Here is a 15,503-nt window from a genome sequence, read left to right as displayed (position 1 = left end):
GCAGCTTTAAGCCATTCCATTACATCTTATCACCAGACACCACAGAGATCAGCACCTTCCTCTCTGCTCCCCATCATGAGGAAGCTGTAGACAGAAATGAGGTCATCCCTCAGTCTCCTCTAAGCTGAGCAAACCTATTATCCTGAGCTCCTCCTCGTAAGTCATGCCCTCTAGTCCCTTCAGCATCTTTGTTGCCCTCCTTTGGACACATTCTAATATTTTTATATCCTTCTTATTTTGTGGAACCCAAAACTCCACACAGTACTCAGGCTGAGGCCACATCAATGCAAAGTATAGTGGGGCAATCACTTCTTTTGACGTTAGCTATACTGTGCCTAATTCACTCCAGGATACAGCTGGCCCTTTTGGCTGCTATGGCACATTATTGACTCATATTGAACTTACCATCAACCAAAACCCACAGACTTTTGTCCCCTACTTTATACATACATCCAAGGTTATACCATCACAAGGAAAATTATTTAGAGCATGGAATTCTGTTTCTTAAAAAAACCCAAGAACTGACATTGAGATAAAATAGTGGAGGGTATTCACGAATGTTGTTCACCTTATATGCTGAGACAGAAGTGATATGAAAAGGAACACTAATGCATACTCTCAAATTGCGTTGCCATTTAATAACTAGTTCAAGCGGTGGAAAGCATAGGAGCAAGTCTGAAGGTGGAATCACAGGGTGGGGATTCTTGAATCTGACTTAGCATGAGCTGACAAAATGGGATGAGGAGCTGCATGTTGAGCTGAACATAGGGAATGAGACTCAAGGGCAGAAGATAGCAGCTCCAGGGAGTGGAGCATATGGGAGGCATTTCTCAAAAGCCATGTCATGAATTGGCTGTGATTTTCACAGTTGGCTTTTTAGAACTGAACTGAAATTGTATGGACATGTAGGGAATGTTGCATTTCCTAACCTGTAAGCATTTGTCTCTGCAAAGTTAGTATTGTTTCAATTACTTTTTTTTGTATAACATACTTGTTTATAATGGAAAGCATAAGACTGGATTAGAACAAAACGAAGAAATGTTTGTGAAAGAAAATTAGAGTTTTAGAATAAGAGCAAGAGACTGAAGAAAATGTAGTTTAAGAGACACTAGGGCATGATGGACATTTAGAGGACCAAAAATTAAAGAGAAGACCACAAAAAGATTCAGTTTTGGGGGTAAGGTGAACCAGTGATGGGACTGAACTTGAGGATCAAGCACTGATTAATGCAATGAAGAAAGAAAAATTTGGGGTATGTGGAAAAGAGGTTGCAATATGATGACAGACGTCTAAAGAACAAGGATTTTAGTTTCCTGGCCACAAGTGAAAGTTGCATTTTGTAGTCATTCTAAAGGAAGAAATGGTAAGGTCTGTAAGGAGTCTTCTGAGAGTCTCATCATACTATCTTGTCTTCTTGGAAAGTAGGCTTGGATCCTTCTCATTTGCAGGACTCTGTGGCACATATTTTGAGTCTCATGGTAAGGGAGGGACTTAGCGTACTCTCCCATCCACCTTACAGTTCACTGAAGCCCTGGTGGAAAGATCCTGTAGTAAATTTCCTGACTGAATCCTGCCCTAACTTGTTTTTCCAAATGGCCTTTTAGCATACAACTCAGCAATGCATTAATCCAATCTGAAGGTACTGATGACCATGGCACAGTCCTCATCCACCAGGAAAGGACAAGTCGCCTAGCAAAGCAAACTTGTTCATTGGTAGAGCAGGCTTAGATACTGAATGACACTGAAGAAAAATGACTTTGATTTGAAAATGAAAAGGTTTGCAAAAAATTAGAGTTTTTCCAGTTTTGTCTATGTAGCATGCGTCAAAATATTGTCAAAACTATCACAGGGATCTGCAGTAAGAGAATCTTGATTTTTAATAATTTGACTTTTAATTAAATTTTCTTCAAGAATTTTCTTAAAGAATGCTTTAAAAACTCACCAATTTTAAGCCTTATGAAATTGAATTAACTTCACAATTTCATATTTTGCGGATTTTTTTTTCTCAGCCAGCTCTAAAAAATGCTAATAACCATTTAAAAATTACACTGTGGATCTGACTGACATAAAGAAGAAGCTAGATCACCAGTCAAAACCTACTAATTTCTTTTCATCTGTGTAGCACCACTTTGATTTATGTGGGCTAGCAGTGCAGTTTCACAAATGGGATGTTCCCCTGTGCTTCCTACTGAACCCTCTTATCTGGCACTATCACTTGTCTTGATCGCACATGCAGCGAGATCAGATGTGTTGGTCCAACTGAAAATTGGTCAGTTTTTAGCCACATGAATGCTCATGTCAGAATAGAAAGGTGATAAATTTATAGCCAGTCACTGAGCAGTGGACAGGACTGCTACTTTTGGCAGCAGCTTTGTCATGCAGCAACTTGCCTGTGGGGAAACCGCACACTAAACCTCATGAAGCCTGATCTTATTCAAGCTCATCAGTATGAGAAATATCAGGAAAAGAAAGGAATACAATATGCCAGATTTAATGGAAAGAAATGGAGTTGAAGGCTCCTGTATGCTGAAGCTCTTTCTTTCAACACTATTCTTACAGACCCCATGTGAAGAGACCTTGAACCTGTAAGTAGAAAGATCTTGTTTAGGAGGAGACTAGAAAAGGTTTGATTTACCCAATCCAGTACTTGATTAGTTATTTGTGATCAAATAGTTTTTGAAATTCACTAGTAAAAACCCAGAGAAAAAGACGGATTTAGAAAGAACAAGTATTTTTCTTTATATATACAAATACGTACACAGATATCACTCCAAAGATAGGTTATGGTAAGACAAAAAGCTAGGTTCATGCATCAACTCCCTCCTGCTGAAATGGAGGCATTTCATCCTCTTTCATGAGACTGCATGCTCTTCTGTGCTGTCAATGTGGAGGCTTCAGCACCTACCTGACAAAGTAAGTCATATCAGCTCACTAAGGTGGTAAAAAGCTATTTCCTCTTCCCGCCTCCCACCCCCCCGCCCCCACCCCACCCCCATTTGGTTTAGTAGGTTGGAGTTCTAATGTTATTAATGGTGGCAGGGCCTCAAACATAGTTTAATGTCACAGCTGATAGTTTTTCTCAGCAAAATGTCACTAAACCAACATGAAGTGATGCTATTTTAGACTTGGACTTACAGTTCGAGCACTTTGAGGACAGTATAAAAAAGACAGTTGTAAAAAGTTACCCTCAAGCTGATTTAGTGTAATCTGCATGGAAGGAAAACAAAAAAGAGGCCTGTGTCTAAGCCTCTTGATTTTGTTAAGGCAAATTTTGCTAAACTAGGGGACCTAGTTAATCAAGTCAAGTGAACTGAGGAGGCCAGGAGTTTGAAGGAGTTACTCCTTCAGCAGGCTGATGTTAACACAGTGTATTGAAAGGATAACAGAACAAGAAGGAAGCTTTCAAGGAAGGAGGGACTGACCGGCAAAAAAAACTTTGCTACCCATCAAGAAGCACAGAAATAAAATGGTATTTTGCAGAGCAGAATAAGGGAAATGGCAGCAGGTAGTACCAAACAGGAGAGTATCAAAATGGAGAGTGTCTGCTAATAGATTTCTTTGGGAGTTTTTTTTATTGCATTGGCTGGTTTCACAAAATTAGGCAGAATCATCAACACAACTGCAATGGGATGTAATCTGGAAAAACAATGAATGAACTTGATGATTGAGCTAATGGAAACAAACCAGCCTGCTAGAATACAAAATGCAAGGTCATACCCTTGGAGACTAATAAAAATTTTGCTGCCAATGGAGAACTTTCCCAGTAAACAAGTGGTGTAGAAAAGAACACAGGTACTACTACAACAGAAGGTGGTTAGCTACTATAGTTGTGCAAAAAGCAACTGCACACCTAAGACTGTGATATTCTATGGGGATATGGAAATACTAATGCACTGTGCAATGTAGTGATTAAATTTAAAATGGAATATGATGGGAATTTAAACCCACATTCAAGACAGATGAGTTCAGACTGGGACAAGTGGCAATAAAGGCTAGTGGAATGAAGATCTGTTGAACAAGAAGAGACTAAAAGATCTTTGTTTAGTCTAGCAAAAGGAAGGCTGAGAGGGAATATGATTACTGTCTATAAATATAGTGGGGTAAATACCAGGGAGGGAGAATAGCTATTTAAGCTGAAAGACGAATGCTGGCACAAAAGCAAACGGATTCTTGAAGAAATTTAGATGGAAATCAGAAGGTTTCTAACATGAAACAATGAAGTTCTGGAACAGATTTGCAACAGAAGTAGGGGTAAACATATCAAACTACCATTAAAATGGAGCTTGAAAATTTTCTGGACGAGATTATATGACATGGTTTCCTGTAATAGCAAGAAACTGGTTTCAGTGACCTAGGGAGTCTCTTCTAGTCTTAGGGTCCTATATTCTGTTTTGCACTGTCATTTCTACTCCATGAAGACAAGAGATTTATCCAACTAAACCCCTCAAATGTTTAAAAACTAATAAAAATTATTTTTTGCCACTAAAAATTATGTTGATTATTGTAAACTCACTGCAAGTGATTTCAGAATAACACCTTACTGGGTATTACATTCTTAGCCTTTACTGTATTGGAATGTCTTCTGTGGGGTGGTTGCCCAGTTTAGAACATGAAGTTCATTTGAAAACATATCATGTAGTGAATAGTAATCTCACAGGACAGTATGTATTGTTTCATTATTTTACCTTTTGAAAGATCACTTTTGGTTGAATAAGCTGCAAATTAAACAGCTATAAGCAATTTATTTATAGATATATATATTGGTTTGTTTGTAAATATTATGGAAAGTATACTAGTTCAACAACCACAATGAAAACCACAGGTAGTGTTTTGTAGGAAGCAGGTTTTTTTCAATTTTTTTATAATGTGGGTTCTGTTATGTGCAACACAAAAACATAGACACCATACAGTATTTTTTCATTAAGAGCTTCAGTCTGTATAGACTAGATACAATGCCTAATGAAACCCAAAAATCAGAACACCAGCAGAAGGAATATTATATAACAAACCAAAATGATCAAGGTGTTCCTGGCCACAGGTGTTTTAAGATTCTAAATATTTTGTTTTTTGTTGGCTGGTTTTGTTTTTTTGAATATTTTTCCTCTCTGAGGAAACACAATTTCTTGAAGTTGTGTTAGGCAACCATCTAGCAGACCAGAATTCCATTATGCCATGACCATGAAAATGTGACATGTTCCATCAACTAATACTGTTCGTCCACATCTTTCTTCTTTGGGATGGCCAAGGGGGATTGAGTCTAAATAGACAAATAAATGAGATTGAGGGCAGAAACGAAAGACAAATATTGGCAGAAATAGAAGGGGAAGAAAGTAAATAAAAGAATAAGATAAAAAGAATAAATAAAACTTTGTGAGGCAGAGACTACAAGGTTTGTGTGGCAGGGCAGTATAGAAGCCAACAATGAAATGCAAGAAATTTTGGGGTCACATACATTACAAAGGACTACACTTCATTTTTACTTCTACAGGAGGTGGAAACAAAGACAGTTCTATAAATAAGTTTTATCTGCATTCCAAACACATTTTCTCCCCAAGCCAGTCTTCAAATCAGTTGTAATAAACTGTGTTCTAAAGGGTTTCATGAATCTCTGCTTTTCAAGGGTTACATATATGAAGTAGGGAAGGCATCTTGTTCAAATAGAATCATAGAATAGTTAGGGTTGGAAAGGACCTTAAGATCATCTAGTTCCAACCCCACTGCTATGGGCAGGGACACCTCACACTAAACCATGCCACCCAGGGCTTCATCCAACCTGGCCTTGAACACCTCCAGGAATGGAGCATTCACAAATTCCCTGGGCAACCCATTCCAGTGCCTCACCACCCTCACAGTAAAGAACTTCCTCCTTACATCCAATCTAAACTTCCCCTGTTTTAGTTAAATCCCATTACCCCTTGTCCTGTCACTACAGTCCCTAATGAAGAGTCCTTAACCGGCATTCTTTAAGGCCCCCTTCAGATACTGGAAGGCTGCTATGAGGTCTCCATGCAGCCTTCTCTTCTCCATTCTGAACAGCCCCAACTTTCTCAGCCTAGCTTCACACAGAAGGTGCTCCAGTCCCTTGATCATCCTCGTGGCCCTCCTCTGGACTTGTTCCAACAGTTCCATGTCTTTTTTCTGTTGAGGACACCAGAACTGCACACAATACTCCAAGTGAGGTCTCACAAGAGCAGAGTAGAGGGGCAGGATCACCTCCTTCGACCTGCTGGTCAGGCTCTTTATGATGCAGCCCAGGATACGGTTGGCTTTCTGGGCTGCGAGCGCACACTGAAGTCGGCTCATCAACCAACACCCCCAAGTTCTTCTCCGCAGGGCTGCTTTGAATCTCTTCTCTGCCCAACCTGTAGCTGTGCCCGGGATTGCTCTGACCCAGGTGTAGGACCTTGCACTTGGCATGGTTAAACTTCACGAGGCTGGCATCAGCCCACCTCACAAGCGTGTCAAGGTCCCTCTGGATGGCATTCCTTCCCTCCAGCGTATCAACCGAACCACACAGCTTGGTGTCATCGGCAAACTTGCTGAGGGCGCACTCAATCCCACTGTCCAATGTCACCGACAAAGATGTTGAAGAAGACTGGTCCCAACACCGATCCCTGAGGGACACCACTCATTACTGATCTCCAGATGGACATTCAGCCATTGACCACAACTCTTTACGTGTGGCCATCCAGCCAGTTCTTTATCCACTGAGTCGTCCACCTATCAAATTGATGTCTCTCCAATTTAGAGACAAGTATGTCGTATGGGACAGTGTCGAATGCTTTGCAAATGTACAGGTAGATGACATCAACTGCTCTACCCCTGTCCATCAGTTCTGTAGCCCCATCATAGAAGGCCACCAAATTGGTCAGGCAGGATTTCCCCTTAGTGAAGCCGTGCTGGCTGTCACCAAGCACCTCGTTGTTTTTCATGTGTGTCCTGGGTTCAGCAGTAGCAGTCATTTTTCTCCTTCTTGGTAGCTGGTGTAGTGCAGTGTTTTGACTTTCAGCTCGGGAACAGAGCTGATAGCGATGTTTTGGTTTGGCCAAGGACTTTGTGAGCCTCATGCTCTGCCAGGGAGGAGGGGAAGCTGTAAGGAAGCAGAGATGGGGCGCCTGACCCAGGCTAGCCAAGGAGGTATTCCATACCACAGCACGTCATGCCCAGGAGGTAACTGGGAGTTAGCCGGAAGGGCTGGGAGACTGTAGGGTTGGAGGAGGTATTGGTCGGTGCTTGGTCGGGCTGAGGGGGGGCAAGTTATCGGTCAGCTGGTGCTGAGGTGTTGTATTCTCTTCCCTTGTTATTTCCTTTATCATTATTATCACTGGTGGTAGCAGTAATGATTTGTGTTATACCTTAGTTACTAAACTGTTCTTATCTCAGCCCGTGGGAGTTGCATTCTTTTCGATTCTCCTCTCCGTCCCTCCGAGAGCAGGGGGAGGGCAAGAAAGGGGGGGAAGTGAGCGAACGAGTTACCTGACTGGGTTTAAAACACGACAATGTGCCTTCACATGCCTTCCAGGAAAATCTGCCAGGAGATTTTGCCAGGCACAGAGGTGAGGCTGACTGGTCTGTAATTCCCTGGGTCATCCATTTTCCCCTTCTTGAAAATGGGGGTTATATTTCCCTTTTTCCAGTTATCAGGAACTTTACCTGACTGCCGTGATTTTTCAAATATGATGGACAGTGGCTTAGCAACTTCATTTGCCAGCTCCTTCAGGACCTGTGGGTGGATTTCATCAGGTCCCATGGACTTGTGCATGTTCAGGTTCTTAAGATGGTCTCGAACCAGATCGTCTCCTACAGTGGGCCCAAGGTCTTCATTCTCACAGTCCCTGCCTCCCTCTTCTAAGACTTGGGTGGTGTGGTCAGAGCATTTGCCAGTGAAGACCGAGGCAAAGAAGTAATTTCTTCTTCATTCTTCCGAACTCTGTTCTAGACACCCAGACAATTAGACTGATGTAAACCTAAGCAGTGATCAGACTGAGAAAGTCCTTCAGTGAAAGGAATATGTTTCCTTCTAATTCTGGAACAAATGTCTCTGTTCTTTATCATAGATAAATACTTCTGATAGCAAGAGGCATCTTTAAACTATGTTCATCCTGTTCCTAGAATATAGTATGCATCACTTGAAGGTTGGCTTGGTAATATGCTTATGATTCCTGCTGAAACATAAAACTCTTTAAAATATATCAGAATACTTCTCATTCCAAATACAGTCAACTGCTTTTTGAAACAATTTTACTCCATGACAGATAGAAGGATGTCACTCTTCTTGTAAGTCACTGAGCATACTGTTGGTTCAGCTTTGTTGAATTTACCTACTGCTAGTCAATACGTTTGACATTTTCTACTGAAGTTGCTGACGTCAGGACTGTCCATGAAGTCAGTGGTGTGGAGCCTGTAAATACATCCATTCTCTGGTTTTCATGAAGAGATTTTACTGCTTAGTGTTTGAGCTAATACTAACTCTTTCAAACCATAAGAAAAGAATTACTTGATCTGGATTGCTCTTAAAAATAATCTGAATTATACATGGTTTTACAGGTGAAGAAGAATTTACATAGGTGTCTTAACGTTTTCCTCCTTTTTCCTTATGTCAGCTGAAAAAATAATGGAAAAGTCATGGCTTATTTCTTTTTTTTTTTTTTTTACATTTAAACATGTGAATTAAAAAATAGGGTTACATGTCTATAAGGGGACAAGGGTTCTGTGGAGTTATAGACTTTTCTATATAAATACAATTCAGTAGAGTTTCAAAATCACAAGCAAAACTATTAACATCTGTTTGAACTATGCAATCTAAAACATTAATGAAATGCTCTATTGCTACCTTGCTACATAAAAGTTCAATGTAACACTGTTAGACAGTGCCTGTTACTAGGGCAGTGGTAAGAGGAAGGTGCTGTTTGATTACTTTTTTCATGACTACTAAGTGATAAGTTTCACTTAAGATGTTCTAAATTAGAAAACCACTCATTTTCTACCATCCATCTCCGGATGCATCAAAGCTCTCAAAACCAGGTGCTTAAGTCTTCTTCAATTTCTTTCCGAACTTCATCAGAACATAAATATTTATGGATAAGCACTGTTTTAGAACAAAAGAGGTCTTCTTAAGATGTACATCTGGAAAGGTTGGAAAATATGTTATGTGGAGGATGACTTTTAGTAACCTAGAAAATATCCAAGGCTAATAATGGAAATGGTCAGGAGCCAGCTGACCTGATAGAGCACATGTGACTTAATACTGAAATTTCAAAAGCTGCTGGTTACTATGAACATTATTAGGCGGAAGGTATGGTGTGATGCTGTACAACAAAATTTATGAATTTACAGGGCAACTTTGAGGAGACCTTCAAAAGGGGTGGTGATTCATCTCCATGGCACCTTCCTTGGCAATGGCTGTGCAAGAGCTGTTTTGCCATCAGCTCACCTTTTCAGGAAGAAGCAATGGTGGCACAAGCTGCCACCAGCCCTGAGGTGTTCTCTCCCCACGCACCAAGTGTCCCTTCCAAGCTTCCTCTGATGGCTGAAATGGTGTGAAAATAAACCTCAACACATTAATTCCCATCCACAACATACAGTAACAGTGCTGGAGAAGCTTCTGTCTCCCGGGTGCGACCATTGGGAAGAAATTTGATGTATTGTTGTGACAATAAAAGATAGAAAATTTCTGGTCTCTCCCACACATAAAAACTATTAACCAAACACATCAAGGGTGGTGGAGGAAGGAGCCATCTCTCAAGTGACTTCCGTGACAGTCAAGAGCAGGGCTGCTCCTGGGCTGCCCGGGCGGATCCTGCGGGAGCCTCCCAGCGCTGCGCTGGAAATGGCGCCAGCGGCTTCAGCTGGTCTCCTGGCGCACGCCAAGACGCTCTCTCCAGGGACACTGCTCCGCGTGGTCGACACAAACTGACACCGGCTAGAGGCAGGGCGGGCACTGCGCACTCTCTCCCCCTCTATTGGGCTGAGGAGGATGAGTATATAGGGTAGAGCGAGACCGGCCCGCGAGATGGGAGACTGAGCTCTCCCGGTCCTCGAAGGAGCGGGCGTGAATGCCATGGCCAGCGCGGGGGGAAGGAGGCGCGCAAGGGAAGTGCGCATCCTCCATTTTGGCGGAGGACCGGCGGAGAGCTTGGCTCCCGGCGCCTAGCCACCCTCAGCACTCTTGCCCACCCCACGGCACTGCCGGGGGCACCCGAGTCCTCTTCCCGCGGGAGCCGCGCAGAGGTGCCTCAGATGGGCGCCCCACGTTGGTTCGAATTGGTCCCAAGCTCCCCGCAGCAGCTTCCGACAAAATGGAGGACGTCACCACTGCTACCACCACCACTACCACCACCAGCAGCTCCTCCAGGAGCCATGTCGGCGGCTGACATGGCGCCCTCCCCCACAGTGGTTGGGGCAAGAGGGCGTCCCAGGGCGCGGGCGCCGCCGCTCCGCAGGGCGGGCTGCCCAGCGCCAGTGAAGCGCCCTAGCTGGGATCCGTGCACTCTCCCTTGCCCATGGGGGAGCGCTTCCATTATCCACGGTCTGTCCCTCGTGGAAATGGCCCCAGGTGCAAAGCCCTACCGAAGGAAGGAAGGGGGTCGGACCTCTCGGGGGACCATGGCAGAGCCCCACCAGCCCCATCGCTAGGGGGTGGAGAGGGAGAGGTGAGCCCGCGCTCTCTGGCGCCCGCAGGGACCTGAACGCAGGGCTAGGACGGGCAGCGCACCCTCCCTGCCAGCAGAACATGGGCAGGCGGCAGCGAGAACTTCTGCAAGTTGCTGCTGTCAAGGAGCGCCACCCTCGGAAGCGGGTAATGATTCGGTGGGCAACGATCCGGGTTCCTCAAACCTGACGGATCAAAGTGAGAAAAACCCCAGGCATGCCCAGGAGAAAGATTGGCAGTTTATAGGGTCAACCGTCTGCGGGCGGCTCTGATGGACAGGCTGCTCATCCACTCCGCTAGCCCAGCGCGAGAGCCCGCCCTCTGAGGCAGCCAATGGCGGGGCAGGGAGGTGGATCTCCCCGAGCTCCCTTGGCCCCGTTCCTCCTCCCCTTAGCTAGCAGCTGCGCTTCGCTCGGGACTGGACCGAGTTAGAGTTGAGACGGCGGAGGAGTAGCGCAGAGTGTGTGTGTCCCCCGCGGGGGGGTCCGTGCCCGCGAGCAGCTGGGGAGCCGGGTAAGGTGAGGGTGTGGGGTGCTGCGCCTCAGGGGCGAGCTGGCCGGCGGGTGGCGGCGCGAAACTGCCCCCAGGGCGGGGATGGGAGAGCAGCCGCCGTGTCTCCGAGCTACCCGGGAGAAGTGCCCTACGGTGGCGTTGCCGCTGCGTCGCCACCCCTTGTGGCGGCGGCGCGAGCAGTACCAGGGCAGCCCCGCGGATAACCATTGTGGCCCGGTGTTGGGCGACGGGGGTAAATGGGGGGCGCCCGGGGGCAACGCTGGGGCGGGGGGGACGGGGGCATTTGGAGGAAGGGCCGGGTCTAGTTTAGCGCCTCCTATTTTAACTCACTCCCTCCCTTCTTCGCCGGGCCCTCGTTGTTGTTCTGCCCCTGTGCCTCCCCCACCCACCGCCCTCGCCGCCCCCCCCCCCCCCCCCCCCCCCCGCGTGTGCCTCCCTCCCCTGCCCGGCGCGGCGCTCCTCTGATACTGCCGTCGTCGCTGCTCCATTCCCGTATTGTTTGGCTGAGTCCCTCTAATGGCGGACAGGAGGCGGCAGTGCTGCTGGCCGACTGCAGGGGGGCAAACCCGAGATCAGGGGCAACTGCCGCGGGAGCGTGCGGCCGGCCGAGGCGCCCACCCAGCGCCGAGGCGCTGCCGCTGTGGGCCTAGCGAGCCCCCGGGGCGCCGGTTCAGGGCTGCTTAGGCAAGTTAGCTGGTAATACTTGCTCCCGGCCGTGGGTGCCGCCGTTGCTTTTCCCCCGCACTCGCGCAGAGAAGCCCTCCGGGCGGCACCTTGTCCTTCTCCTTCAGCAGGAGCCGGCGGCTGGAGGAGCGCTCCTTCTCCCCGGGGAGGGTAATTCCAATTAATTTATTTATTTATTTATAGAGGGTTGAGATTAAAGGGAAGTGGTGGGTGATGCAGGCGGTACCTGCTCTGGCCAGGCAAAGGAATCGCTGCTTGGGGGCGCTGCCTGCCTCACGTTAACCCCGTGTCTTTCCCTTAGGCTCCAGCCCAGTTTGGTGCAGCCTTGGCAGAGACCAGCTAGGAGAGGGAGCTCCATTGTGAGTGCCATTTCTGTATCTCTTTTTGCCTCTGCTAGACCTTCTTAGGGAGGGCTTGATCCACCTTCCCTCATGTTCCCCAGGGGCAGGGGTAGAAGGAGGAGCCTCTGGGGTTGGGTGAAGAAATTCTTGGGTCCAGCAGTTGCTGCCCTGGGGCAAAGCCCCGGTAATGGCTGTGAGGCGGCTCCTTCTCGGGGTGGGCGCTGCTGCTGCAGACATCGCTCCTGCAATACCAACTCCGGCAAGCAGACGACGGGCTGCTGCCTCTGCTCGCGTTACCCAGCTCAGGAGGGAGGGGGAGGGCATATTTCGGATGCCCTCTAGAGTTTTGGAGCGTGTATTAAAATCCGTGATGAGACATCTTTAGCCATCTTTACATCCCCCCCCCTTGTTTCTCTAATCTCGTGTCCTGCATATCTTGAAGCAAAGATGAGGTTTGAGGGGTTTAATATTGCCCGGCAGTTCTCAGAGTGTAGTCTAGCATCTTTCTTTGTGTTCATGCTGATTCCTCACAGCCGTAGATTTGCTCAGGTGATGTTGTTGGGCACCATTGGCAGTTTGTGTGCTTAACTGGGCTTCAGACATCTGCTTTGCCCCTTCCCCAAAAAGCTGGAGGTCTCTGGGGAAACAGCTTTTTATTAGTGCGCATTTTTGGTGTACCTCTGTGGGATTTTCAGAGCAGGTTGTGATCTCTGTTGGGTGTTAGGTTGGCTGAAGAGAGGTGGATTAGCAACTCCTGTCTAGGATTGGGTGTGATTTGTCTCTGGCTTGTGCCTTGTTTAATAATTCTATTTTTCTTTTTGCATGGAGGATCCTGAAATCACCAAGTAGTGCAGCAGAGGGAAAAGTGATATGGTGTGTGCTTACATGGGGAGAGGTTCCAGGGGCTGTGGGCTGAGAGGTGGCAGCTGTGGTGGGAAGTGCAGTTGGGTCTAGTGGTAACATGCAGCCAGAGAACAAACAGTGAGGTAGCGCCTTTTGCGCTTGGGGTTCTTTGCTTGGGCAGTGGAGTGATTCAGGTGGTGTAGTCTTCCACACCACTTGCATCTTGAAATTTTTCCTTTACTTTTTCCTTCCTCCTTGACATTCGACATAGTAATATCCCAGATTTGCATAGCTTGCAACTTCCTTTGTCACTTTTTGGTAGCTTACATTTACAAAGAATCAGTGGTTCTCTGCAAAACCTCACTGCTTGGGAGGAAGGCATCAGATTTGGAATCATTCTGAGCTGCTAAAATTACAAACCTCATGAAAGACACTAAGAGTTTGTATGGCCTGTTGTCATTAATAAAGTGATCTGTTCTAAACCTTGGCTTCCTACTGTAATTTTAAATTTTTTAACTCTTACTATGTCTTTGATATAAGGGTGCCATCTAATTTTACTTCTGATTCATTATATGTTCCAGTCTAGCAGCTGTTTTGCTTTTTCTGATTCTTCATGTTGAAAAAGTTACTTCTAAGTGTGATCAAGGCAAATAATGCTTTGGAAGGGAGGCTGTTGTGTTGGGAGTTGAAAAGGATGTGTACTGGAGCTGGTTTGAAAAAATTATTGTGGCTTTGTGTGGCTGCCTGTGAAAAGATGAGGATACTGCCAAGAACAGCTGTATAGATAAGATTCAGTAAACCTCAATAAGCAGTTGCCAGCTGGTTTTGTGAATTACGCTAATGTCTTGTACAAAACCATCCTAGTAGATGGCACATTATCCTCCAACTGTGGTGGTACAGCCTTTTCTCTAGCACATGACTGGAGGTAAAAAGTGTACCCTGTGGCTTGTGATAAGCCATGCTGTTGCATGAAGGAATATATTTGGTGCTGACTGCTGCAACATCAGTTCTAGGAATCGAACTTCCACAATTTGTGACATAAAGGTGGTGGTGGGACATTATTAGGTAGTTAAACTAAATAACTTTTTTAAAAAGTGAAAGACTATCTTGATCAGAATATCTACCAAATTTGGTTTGCATTATTATTAATCCTTTTTCACACAAATATCTGATTGCATTCTACTGTTTCTTATCCTGGAGTAATATGCCAAGAGGTATTTCCATTAGCAAGAATGTAAAAATGCCAGTGAAAAAAGTGAAAGCAAGTTTCTTTGTCTTCTGCAGAACTTATTCAAGTATATGGAGGAATGTGGGACCAAAACTGGTACAACTTCTTTCAGATTTTTGCTGGCTTTAAGGTGTTGGTTTTTTTTTTCTCCAGCAGCATCATGAGCAGTTATTGGTCATCATGAGTAATACTGCATTATTACAGTAGCTTTCATTTTGGTCTTGAGACTAAATACAGAATTACTGAAGTTCTGTCATCTTGTGTCAGTTTGCAACCAATTGATATACTCTGCAGCAAAAGCATGTTGAGGAGTTCTGTGAAGAATTTGTATCAAATATTGTTATTAATGAAAAATCCACTGTTCCTGAAGAAGTGTTTCTTATTTACAGAATACAGGTGCATCACAAATAATAGTGAATTTAACCTACCTGTGGAAAGGGATTGAAACTTGAAATTCAGAAGAGTTCAAAAAACTAGTAAGCTGTCCCTTCCAAGAAGTTTGAGGTCATACTTGCCTCATGCGGCTTTTAAAAGCCCTGTGTGCTACATGAGTTTTGTAGTCAGCTGAATGTTGAGTTTAACTTAGCATTTGATTTTTTTTTTTTTTTTACTTTTTTTAACTTTATCTTGCTTTCAGTGATTTAAACTTACTAGGTGAATGCTCCAGGAGGATAACTGGGTTTCTGAGAGATTACAGTTAAGAGGAAACCTCACTTTTCTTCCATAGTTGTAGCCAGCCCTACATGCTGCTGGCAAATGGGATTGGCAGTAGGTGCTAACTCCGTATATGAATGATTTGCTCAATTTAGGTGCTAGCATTAGAAGTCTTCATTTTGGACCAAGATCTCTAAGTCTGTCAGAATGTTTTGTATTTCTAAGAGAAATTTTAAGTGGAAAGAAGCAGTGTGAGACTTACGGAATGTAGTTATGTGGCATGTGCTCTTCAGTTAACATTGGGCTGTACTGGTTTTGTATTGTTTTCCAGCTGCATAATGGCTTCCAGCTCCTCCCGTTTGTTTCCAGTACTGCATGCGTTGGTTTATGTTCACTTCAGTTGAGCTGTTTAACCTGCTGCCTTTTCTGGAGAGAAGTCCTAATTCCTATGCGACTTCTCAGGTGCTTCCCTGATTTTTAATACGTCAGCAAGACTTCTGTCTTACTGCTATGTGGATCTCCATCTCTTACTCCCACTGCGATAGCTAAGAAGCATGCATTGTTGTTCTGGTTGGCTTGGCTGAGTATG

General features: G+C 45.1%; 1 protein-coding gene across 11 annotated transcripts in view; it reads left to right on the top strand.

Moving 5' to 3' along the window:
- Window positions 1–10,010: 10,010 nt before the first annotated feature.
- ZMYM2 (zinc finger MYM-type containing 2) overlaps window positions 10,011–15,503 on the top strand; it is an 85,715-nt gene continuing 80,222 nt past the window's right edge. For 3 of the 11 annotated variants that reach the window (XM_061457714.1, XM_061457712.1, XM_061457709.1), the window contains exons 1-2: window positions 10,011–11,164; window positions 12,150–12,207. The gene's annotated coding sequence lies outside the window, so the exon portion shown is untranslated. Of the gene's footprint in view, window positions 11,170–12,149; window positions 12,208–15,245; window positions 15,377–15,503 lie in introns of all 11 variants that reach the window. The other 8 variants (XM_061457707.1, XM_061457706.1, XM_061457713.1 and 5 more) reach the window with 6 other exon arrangements.

The sequence above is a fragment of the Pezoporus flaviventris genome, unplaced genomic scaffold (genome assembly GCF_033815535.1).
Source record: "Pezoporus flaviventris isolate CSIRO_AGI_PZ_B2104156 unplaced genomic scaffold, CSIRO_AGI_Pfla_v1 ptg000025l, whole genome shotgun sequence".
In the NCBI taxonomy this organism is placed as follows: domain Eukaryota; kingdom Metazoa; phylum Chordata; class Aves; order Psittaciformes; family Psittacidae; genus Pezoporus; species Pezoporus flaviventris.
This window is presented reverse-complemented; position numbering and strand designations above follow the sequence as displayed.